Genomic DNA, 12,166 nt, shown 5'->3' with positions numbered 1-12,166 from the left:
AGAGACGTAGGTAGAAATGGAGGTACAAATTAAATTATAGATCCTTTCAAACGAAGTAATGAAGTAACTGATTAAGATGATGTAGAAGACAGTGATGTAGATGTAGATCGACAATTTAAGGATTCATCTTTTGTTGAAATATTTTTAGGAAAATATTAACAATCAAATGCAGTAGCTAATGTAGTAGGAGAAATGGAAAAGTATAACACGCGTTTTTCCCATAACACTTAATTCTACCAGCTTAAACCGAAATCTATTTCAACACCGACACAGAGCAACACGAAATCTATTTAAACTACAAACGTCGTTAATGGTACAATTACAAATTCCAACATTGTAACTTGAAAACAATTCAACAATAGCAGCTTTCTGTCTACAGAAAGTGAAACGTCAACCGGGTTAAATATTCAGAACGCTACATACTTCGTCCAGTCGACGAGATCTCCTGAATGGGAACGTTTGGTAAATTTATGGCCTGCCGGCAAAAAGAGGTGTCTGTTCGAAGCTGACGTCTTTATATTTATGCCTGTGCTCGAGCTGAGTAGACTCCAAGGTCTTTGTACACTTAGCGCTTCCAGTATCATTTTCAAGTCTATATTTCTTTGTCAAGGACACATTATCACGCATCATTTTCTTCCAACCTTTTTGCTACGATGGAATAAGCAAGTTAAATAACTTATTGTGGAAAACTGAGCAGAAATTAGACTCAAAACTTTGCTTCAGAAAGAAATTTGAGTGTCATGTTTGTCTTTCCAGTTTGTGAAAGCAATATTGAGAAGGATCAATTGAGAGATATAGCAAATTAAATATATATTTTTTCACTAATCCGTTTACAAATTGAGGATTACAATGCTAATATTTGTTTTACGATAGATTTAACTTTCAAAATTAGGAATTTCTTTGATAAGATTGTTGTTAGAAATGATTTTCATTATGAAGCAAGCCTGATACCTGAATTCATTTACGAAATTGCAATAGATACATATTAAACTAGTATTCCAGTGATAGTAATAATTGAATTAAAAATTCAACATAATCCAGAATTCGTTTCGCAAGTGCCACGAATGAATCTCGTGAATGCTGTAGCATTTGCCAAATTTATGAGGCTCTAACCAGTAGATGGAGCTTTCGGTTAAAATTTTATAATATTGCTTTAAGTTCTATTAATTTTGAAGACATCGCTTATTTATGAACAGAACTTAAAACGGGATATTTACCATGTTTATTAGGTTTTATGAATTTATTATTTTTTATAGAAATATCGGAAAGTCATAAAAACGAATGAACATGATAAATATCCTGTTTTAAGTTCCAATGATATAACTAGTGACCATATCAGCTTAAAAACTTATATCGCTTATATACATGAGACTGTTGACTGTTGCATCTAATGCAATATACACTGACACATAAATATCAATAAAGTGTAGAATCTGAGAATTAAAAGAATTTGGTAAATGAGGAGCTTAACATGACAAGATTACTCAACAAAAATATTCAGTACATAGTTCCAAATGAATCAGAAACAGAGAAAGAAATAAATGATATAACTCATAAGTTATACAAACAATGGTAATCATAGACTAATCTTTTTAAAACGACTTTAATCTAATAATTTTGTTTGTTCATCCCAAACGGGATGAAGGGAGATAGAAATCGAAACAGCGAAACTAAGAACGGAATTACATCGATTATTCGTAAATCCTAATGAAGCTGGTTACAAAATTAATGCAATTTCCAATTAGCTTCTGCGATTTGATGTTTCTAGTTCTATATCCTGGTTGTAAAGTTTATGCTTGTGTTTTGTATCAACTTTTTTGTTTTATACATACACATCATTACGCCTGTCTTCTAGGTGGATTGGCAGAAACTATGGGATGCCAATTGCTATAAAAAGTATGTCTCTTCTCATCTCTTTCGCACTATTATCTTTCATATTACTTGTTTTGTTTACCTATTGTGACGATACTTCATTCACTATTGTATCAAGATTAATAATTGTGTCGTAACTGTTATTAACTTAGTACTTAACAATAATTTGTAGATTCTCAATAATTTCATATAGCTTATAGTCATTTGTTTTATTATTACTCAAGCTCTTCTACGCTTCTTTTAAATTCTTCTTCAAATTATTCTCTACAAAATTTTCCTTCACCTTTACCAACCCATAATAGCTCCATTTTCTAAATTTTATAAAATCCCGCTTCTCTTTAGCAAACAATTGGAGTATAAAATCCTAAATCCCATGTTTCCTTGATTGGTTCATACAATGTAATTCCGCGCAGACTCTCTCGTCGGCTGCCCGTAAGATAACCGCCGGTTGCATAAACTTGCTCCGTGTAGGTTTTAACAAAGATTTATACTTCTCTGTCGTACGACGTACATTTTCTCTATGTATATTTTAAAGTTAAATATGCTTTATACTGCTCCTTTGTGGATTTATTTTGATATGCATATTATTGTGTGGTTTTTTAGTAGGTTGTAGAATTGCTATTATAAAAGTTGTCATTTTAGTTTTCTATTGAATGCATTGATTAAGTTTTACTTGCCACTTATAGTTTGTTTAAAGTGTTAACTAAGTTAGAATTTTGAACGATATTTTCTCTTTTCAAAAATCACAAGCGACAGGCAAAGAAGACGTTAAATGTTTGATTAAATAAAATAATCTCTTACAATTCCATTCACGTGTTAAAGTAAGGTCACCATATAAATTCTTATTGTATTAATATAAAATAGAAGACGCTTACACATAATACATGTCATCAGACTGGCCATATATTTCTGTTATCACACTTGGCAATATTCCATTTGGGTGGGATTCTTTCAAATGGTATTACTAGATAGAAAGATATGATGGTTTCCCGGGAGGAGCAGAATTAAGAATTATTGGAGCCTAGTAGAAATCTGGCAGTCGTGAGTAACTTTAACTTGGCCAGGGTCACACATCGTAGTATTGTGGAGATAATAATGTAGCTCAATTTAATAGTTGCATATGAAGTAACAGATTCTTGTCCCAATTTTTATAGACTTAAAGCTGTGTCGCTGGTCAAGTGATCGCAGGTGGGATTCCTGGGTTGGGCAAAGTATAATTTCAAAGTTTCAGTCAGAGCACAGAATCTCCATGTGTGCGATATTTCAAGATTTTGTAACATGCCCCACATACTCTATTAGGAGTTCATAAGATTTGTTTAATAAAACAAAACAATTGAACAATTTTTTGTTGCAAGTGAGTCTCTTTGGAAATAATTCTTATGTGTTTCGACTGTCAGTTGACAATATCACCGTGTCCTACAGAAGAATTGTTTGAAAAAAACAAGGCAAAAAAGGAAAAAAGAAATGGAACGATAGAGAAAAACGTGTACATATCAGAAATTCTAATCCTAAACTCCCAGTGAATAAACAAAGCAGGTGATACAATTTTGACCCCTATCGCCACCGTCTACTTTATTAACAAAAACATGTTGCAGCCGATAGGTCATAAAGCCTATATCAGAAAGGTAGGACAAATTCTTATAGGGTTAAACGGTACCCCCGACCTGTGACATTCAACCCTCCCCGTTCGATTGGATCGCTATTGAACAAATATGGATATTTTTTTCCCTCTCGTTTCTCCAATAAAGTATTGCTCTTTACGATGTCTCGATATAAAAAGAGATATTGAAATTATGATTTTTTTTCTCTCTCCAAGTATTCCGAAATGAAAATCTTCGGTTTCGTCTTTGATATGTTTTTATATAATTTTGGTTTATTGCCTTCGATTTGATGGAAAGATAATTTGTGAAACGTCAAACGAGACATTGATGGGCTGAAGGAATATCGTCAATATACTATTTTCTTTAAATTAAATAGGTATGTATAAATAGTATAACTACTTTTTTAAACTTATAAAAATACATTTCATTTATATTATGGACACGAAATTGTTTATAACATTTTATAACACAATCGAAAAAAACACACCATTTTCATTCACACACCACAGAAGCAAAAACATGCAATTCGTAACCCCAGCGCCATCTAGTAGCAAACTCCACAAACTTATTCACAAAGTACTCTGTTTACACGAGACCAAAGTGTACCAGTACAAACTAAACAGGCAAATAAATACGAGGACATGTGTATATGTGTGAGTTACATTATATTTCCCGACATCAGTGCGACTCAAGGACTCGATGGCGGAAATCAAATGAAGCGGGCTACGTCCAAAGCGGATTCTCAAAGATGATGTCGTTCACAGACTTCCTGAGAACTATGCGATGTCTTGAATACGGATAGAGGGATAATGTTTTGTTATTCATACTCGTGTTTGTGTGAGCAGTGCACTTTTGGTTGGTTTGTCACTTTCTGGGTGTTGTGCTTGTTAAATGTAGTGTGAGGAAACAAGAGCTTGCAAATGGAGGTGTTTTGTAAGACGATAAAAGATGCTTTAAAAAAGTTTAGAATGTTCTGTGATAGTGAATTAATTCGGCAGTACTATTAAAACACAAACAACCAGTTGGTTAAATTTTGATAAAATGTGTCAAAATAAATCGTCGATAATTAATTTTGTTTACGATTTTCAATACATCAGATTTTTTCAATAATTTTGTCATCTACTTAATTGAATATATAGTCAAATAAAAATCGAACAACATTATTAATAATACTACCACTCATGATAATTAAACGCGATCTCATAGAAAATATAATAAAGAAAGAACAGCAAAAAACACACGACTTAGGTACTTAAAAAAACGAGCATTTCAAATTGAGCTCCATTGACTTGCCATTGGAATGAGCGTACACAAGCGGATTATCGTAAATGAATTATCTGCGATAGACAAACACAATTCCATTTCGGAATTCATTAGCAAATAACAGCTGCAAACAGCTTCAGTAATCATCAATATTAATCGTGATTCGTAACTGACCGTAAAGTTGGATCAGGCTTGTAATTGTCGCTAGTAAAGGCCAGGTTTAAAAATAACTATTACATAGAGTGAAATTGTATTGCAACTTTGGCATAGAAATGTTAAAGGTGCTGATGGTGTTTATAATAAGTTTTTAAACTGACATGGTTACTAACACTATCATTAGAAATTGAGACGGGATATTTACCATGTTTATTTATGTCTTTGAGTTTCCGATATTTCGGCACTGTTGCAAGCGCCATGATCACGGATGAACTGGAGTATATGCAGATGAATGTTTATAGTTATACAGACAAATAGCCATAAGAAATACCCCGTCTCAAGTTCTAATAATGATGTTGATGATATCAAGCCCTTCAATTCGTCATAGTCTCCACTGTTTTAAATTAATGAGCTCAATTTTCAACATAGCCCCCTAATTGAAGCAGGGTTTTGTATTATACAACCCGTAGGCATAACTGTCAGTAATTACTAGATTATCTATTCTTTACAGAACATCCACTACAGAGTAATCGTTTAAATTATAACAATAAAGAAAATTGCACTTTACCGCATTTTTCAATAACTCCCATTTTCATTCACATTGTAATTCCACTAAAACAATCAGATTTCAAGCAATCAGCCTGTAAATTTCCAATCTTTGTCATGAAAAGCATTTTACCATCGATAAAGGGTACCGTAGAATGTATACCGAAATCGTGGTTCCTTTGTGGAGTATTTGAGGCGTAAGAATTCAATATAAATCGGTCGACAGTCCTTTCGCTCTAGATACACATGAGTAACAGAATTTTATACAAAAAACTATTTGGAAACCAGATAAGTATTTTATACAGAAATCTTTTATTACTTCCCATTACTTTTACATGCGGTTTTGTTTTTGTTTTTGGGGCAGAATGAGCCAAGTTCCTTGTAGATATAGGGCAATGATAACTTTTTATTTGATTGAGAATTACGACAGTTTTCGCTGATGTGAGAAATAAAGTTTGGTATAAGCCATGTTTGCTATGAGCCGTAAAAATTCAATAAACTTTTTGTTTCATCAGCTCAATTTTCGTTGCATTCTATTATTAAACAAACACGTGTAAGTAAAAATCGCTATTTACACAAAGGAATCGTAGCAACCGTACCAATTTCAAAGATGTCCCGTTGTTTATGCAAACTAATTAAATAAAAGGTTCATTCAAATTTGTTGGTTAACTGTGCGTCAAAACAGGCCGCCTTAATTAAACAAAGAGGGTGAAAATTCAAATTTTGCTTTAAATAAATTATTTTGTATTATATAGGCCGGGCTCGCTTTCAGTATTACAATCAGTAAAAATAGTTTGAAATACTGCTGTTTGATGTTGTTCATGTTTGTGTTCGTTTTGAATTACTTTCTGTTTTGCTGTTCGTACAAATATCCATACAACTTCGTATATTTTCTTTAGAAAGTTATAAAACGTAATAAAAACACCGTTTATACAACATCCAATGAAGTTCGTGTTTTTGTTTAACTCATATCTAATTCCATACGTAAGATCACACATTTGTACCACAGTCGTAAGCAGAAACCTATAAGCAATAGCCTATAAGAGGCCATTGCTGGCCAAAAGCCTCTTTTCACAACGGAGAACGTTTGAGCAATAATCGCCACGCTTGCTCAATGCGGTTGGCAATTTCAAACTTATGATTAGAAATTATAAGCCCAGATTTCCTCATGATGATGTCCTTCACCGTTGGACAGAGGTGTCTAAATAATCTTAGAATACATTTAACTTGGCAAATCACATCGCTATTGCCGTTGGTAGGTTTCGACTAGCACACTCATGCATGAGAAGCGGGCATCTTAAACCTTCGGGCCACCACGACAAAATTAAATATATGTACTTCGAAAAATATAACATCTTCTACATCCCAACTCCCAACAAACTTAAAACACACATTCCCTTCGAAGACAGGATCAATTTATTAGAAAACAATGTTAACAAAACAAATGACTGCGTTCTACTATAACACAAAATTACAAACACCATTGCACGATAGAAATTCAAAGGATAGGAATTCAATTTACTGGCTATAAATTATTGTCATGCTCTTAGGAAAGCTATTACCATGAAATATAGGAACGCTTGGGAACTCTGAAGATTCTGACAATGATAAGGCGATACAGAGATAAGAGTTTACTCAATTATATCCTATGCTATCACACTGCAAAGGAGAATAATGGAGGAATGATGGCTGTTGTGCTGTAGATAGAATATTGTTTGTAGATAAAATAGCATAATTGGTAAGAATTGTTTATTTCTATCTAGTAGAAGTTTTTATTATGCGTTGTATGAATAGTGGTAAATACAAAGTTCACGTTAAAAATACGTCAGACTTACCGTACTCAGAGTCATTTAATGTTTTGATTACTTAACCGAGTCCTTAGCAATTGTTTTTGGAATAAAGTCGTTACTAAAGAATAGTTTAATTAATAGTTGGGAACAAAGTCAAATTCAGATTGCATATAAAGAAATGTATCAGTCACTCAGTCAAATGTGTAATATTGATGATTTTGTGATAAAAGTGGATGTAAATGTCGAAAGCAATACAGAAACCTCATTCATATAGCTTCTTGGTAACACGAATGATTTCATAGAAACCTTTCATAATACAAATCATAATCTCGTATTCACTGATCAAAATAACAGACACAAAATCACATTCCCATATAAAGGGAAAAAAAGAAAAGAAAATGAAATCATTCCCATTTATATAAAGGCATTCACCATAATTATTGGAATTCACATAAAAAAAGAAGAGTATCAAATAAAATATATTTAGAGCAAATTTTTCGATGACATCAAAAGGAATCCGAGCCTTTTCAGCTTCATCAAAGGTTGATACGGCTTCTATACAAAAAAGTTCCGTAATAATTTCATTAAAACCCCATAATTATCACGTGTTGGAGTTCGTCCCTCCTATTCGATATTTTAATTCTAAACGAGGGATTATAAGGTCTCAAGGTGCTTTGGCTCCAATTACTGACGTACTCAGCGCCGTGGGCTTAAGTCAGGGGCTTTCGCGGTCAATAATCCTTGTTTATGGTATTTTTGTGGGCAATTGTCGTTAATTGGGTGCTGTGGCTGGTGTAATTAGCGGCTTTAAACTGTCCAGACAGTCTTAGAAGATACTATTAATGGGATTTTTTAAGATGCGTTCTATAAATGTTGAATTTGGGGTCCCTTGGGGAATGTTTTGTATCATAAAACTACTGATTTCCCTAAAATAATTTAAATTGACTGTTTACGATTGAAGTTTAAGTTCCTTCAGTACTTCAGTACTTCGCAATAATCTCCGCACAAGGCTCGTATCTCCTATTTGTACCACACATCAAGGAAAAGAAACCTACATAAGACCCCTAATCCTTAAATCACATTTCTCTTATTCTACTAATCTTCCCGCCGTGTCTCTTGAACCAGGGCAGCGCTCAAAGCTCGTGGAACGCCAATTCATATTTAATCTTCAGTAAGCCGATTTTCATTTTAGTAATCCCCGAATTCCAACGATTGTACTTGGTAACCTAACAAGGGCAGTAATTAACAATAATTTATAAGGGTTAGTGGACTTATTTTGAGGTCTGATCTTTAAACTTAAGCGCTCGAACATGAGACCCTTGGTTGAGCTTGGGGGTAATAAATAATTCAGCGCTGATTAATCGTAGGTTTGATGGCAGATCCAGGTAACAAAGGTTCGAGATTATCTTGGTACACACTTTGTGGTATGTAAAGTTGGTAACTTGAGTATTGAACCGTCCATAATATACTAGAGTCCCGGAGAGAGCGTTCTACTTTTACAAGTTATTACAGTACTCCAACTCGTAACAAGCGGGTTTGAACCAAAATAATCAGAAAATCTCCTGCTAGTATAAATTAATCAGGTACAATAAATCCATTAAATTTTTATTCGGTCAAAAACATAATATTCCACTGTAAGACACGTGTCGTGTCTTTTAAATTATTTGTCCACTAGCGTTTTGTAATGGCTATATTGTATTCTGTACTGTGAAATTGAAAGACTTCCTCACGACGACAGAGAAGATTGATGATAATGCACTTTCTTGCTTTTTTCTTTTCGTTTAAAAGACTTCTTGGAAAGAATGACTGTGTTCGTGTCTGTGCACCAGTTGGCGCCACTGGCGAGTTTAGTCTGTAAGGACAATTAGTGTCACCATCAAAATGAAATAGGATTAATGGAAAAATGTGTACGTTGGAGTTATGGTTACAGCTTTCATTGTTTTACAGAAAAAATGTCTAGTGGTCTGACAGAATTTCAATGTAATTTAACGGAATAAAAAGATTAATATCAAAGCATAGAACTACCGAAAATTCCTTTTGAACTTATCCAAATTCTACAGAAAAGAGAAATTAAAAATACACCTCAAAAAATAAAACGGCCGACTGTTGAAATGGCTACGGAATTATTCTTAATTGAATCACAATATTTTTTTCCTCTCAATTCAGAGCTGAAATTGAAAGGCAAAAACAAAGTAGACGGACTAGCAAATAGAATTTGGTTTTAGTTCGTCTCATAAAAATAAATCAAACGACTTTAAAATCAGGATTCCACGTAATCTCTCCTTCTATTACCCCGAGGAATTCCTCCTCTATTCGAGAATAAACCTTAAACTGATTACGTTTAGAATCAAAGTAGCCTTACATGACACCGGTTCAATTTAACTTCAAGAGAAATGCTTAATCGCAAACAAGTCCCTATTTTATCGTCCATAAAGTTTAACTTTGAATATCTTGATTTAAAATGTGTATCGTTTTAAAGGGAAATATTTTTTATTTATTGAGTTGTTTCTTTACGTATTAATTAAAAACTCGTTAATTGTCCGTGCAGGAATATAAAATGCTATTAAAACTTTTTGAAATTGTATAAATATGTAATGTTGAACTGATTACATGCGGTGTAACTCTTCTTCATTATTTTACTGGATAAAATCTGTTTGTATTTCAGTAAAACCCATTAATAAAAATGTAGGGTATGATAAAACTCGAGAGCTGCATACTACATAACAGGTTATGGGGCTCCGACTGAAAGCAGGAGAAGGAACGGGGTGGTTTTAGTCAGTAAGAGTCTGACAATCCCTCTCGCCATTGGATGATTTACCGATTTACCCCGTCAAAAAATGGGTGTGGTAAAACCAACAATTTCAATAACGTATAATTAACACTTGGAATTATTTTCCTATTATGGGTTTTGTTTTTCTTACACATATGTAGCTCAAAAATACAGCAAAAAATATATACTGTAAATACAAATAAACATACTACCTTCCTGCTCTAGAGTAATAAAAGCCATAATATTAAGTTTGATAAAAACATCACATACGCACTAATGCTTTTCACACACAAGAATTTCTTTTCAAATTGCGGTAATACCATCATATGAAAATGATTCAGGATACAGTAAACGCAAAATAAAAAATAAGCTTTCAAGAAATATGTACAGTGAGATCCCCATGTTACAAATGGTCGCTTAGCAACGCATTTCGGTGAGGGAAGTGTTAGGTGAAAAAAAAAATCATAAAAAGGAGTTTATTTTTGTCAGATACCGGGTGTTACTCTGTTATAACGGCCTCGCGTGGTCGTTAGTGAGATCCTAGCGTACGATATGTTTAAGGTAAATAAAATAAGTAGAGTTCTGCATTGTTTTCCTAGTTTCGGATATTTAGGTGTTAGAGAAATTGTTGTGAACTTTTAGCTAATCGAGTACATCACATTATATGACAACTTATGCAATGGAACGTCACACACAAATAAAATAAAAAATAACCTCATGTGGTGTTGCGGATATTTATGGGCGGCACTGATTGCTTACCACCAGGACATCCGTCTGCTCGTATGCCCCCCCCCCTCTTCCATAAAAATAAACTGACCATGGAGGCTTTCAAATACACTGTTTAACCCCAAATTTTTATCACTCAAGTCAAACTCCTACTATACCCGAAGCCACTTAAAACGAACAATCCACTCATCTAAGCAAGCATTCGCCACAAACAAGTTACTATTTCACGTATATCTTATAGTTTTCCTCCATATAACCACACAACTATCCCATCTCTTTTATCTAACTTCCAAACGGATTGATTTATAGAGGTACGTTTTATTGTGGCTTATCCTTCTTTATCCCGTAATTAAGTCCGAATTTAACCGTAATCCCGGTACAATTGAGTCAACCTGTCTCTTATTTAGAATCGGTATAGGTCTATGACTCTGTCTAGTTTATCGGTGGAAAGCTTTATTATTGAAAATTGTGAACGATTGAATTCATTAATTAAAAAATAATCAATATCATATCGAATTACAGTAATAAATATAAACCTCTTCTTGTAAATGAACCAAATGATACCAAATTGAACATTTTTTTCATAAAACTTCTAACGAGATCAAATTATATCGATCGACGTATCGAATTCAAACATCACTATGTTTGAAATATTAATATAAACATCATCATTAGGGGTAATGGTTCCTTCCTACTATAATTTCAATCAACCAAAGAATATAATAACATAAATAAATACAAAATTTCAATAATATAACATTTGGAGAGAACAAAGCGCTATTTACCTATTTTTGTTTGCAACAATTTTAACAGCTTCCAAAAATTAAACAATAAGAAGCAACAAACAATTTTACTTTTACATTAAATTACACAAAAACCAGTGTAAAGCAAGAATTTACTTTCATCAAAATTCTCCAATATAACTTTTATTATTATCCAAATACCAAGTTTAATGGTTCTTAAATCGGAAATACCTGTTAATTAACAAGACAAAACTCTTTGTTTTCTTCCTAAATATTAACAATTAAATAATAAGTTGAGAACGATGCCAAAAACGGCCTAATAAATGAGTTTATTTGTAATAAATTGTTTGAAATTGAGCCGATTGTTTTTACCTGTTTGAGGTATTTTCATTCTGTTTCAAACTGTGTATCCCGCAAAAAATAAAAGTTGTTAATTAGTACGTTAAGCTTGATACTTATGAACTTACGAAACCGTCTAAGTATTATTTATTTCATAATCGTATTGTTAAAAATTATGGTCGTAACAAGTCTTTTGTTTTTTTTTCAACAATACACTGATACAGTTTTTCGTTACATATTTCTTTCAACACTCACACATATAAGCCTGGTTGAGTACAAACTAAACTTGGTAGAGTGCAAACTGAACCCGGTTGAGAAAATAGCAAACCAGGTTGAGTGAGTCGATCGGTGCATCATAGG

The 12,166-nt window shown here is 33.2% G+C and overlaps 1 protein-coding gene across 3 annotated transcripts in view; it reads left to right on the top strand.

Moving 5' to 3' along the window:
- The window catches only part of LOC118274004 (acetylcholine receptor subunit alpha-like 1), a 238,800-nt gene that overhangs the window by 157,861 nt on the left and 68,773 nt on the right, over nt 1-12,166 (top strand). The gene's annotated exons all lie outside the window — the stretch shown is intronic.

Source organism: Spodoptera frugiperda, chromosome 3, assembly GCF_023101765.2.
Source record: "Spodoptera frugiperda isolate SF20-4 chromosome 3, AGI-APGP_CSIRO_Sfru_2.0, whole genome shotgun sequence".
NCBI lineage: Eukaryota > Metazoa > Arthropoda > Insecta > Lepidoptera > Noctuidae > Spodoptera > Spodoptera frugiperda.
The sequence above is the reverse complement of the archived record's forward strand: the minus strand, read 5'-3'. Positions and strand labels throughout refer to the sequence as shown.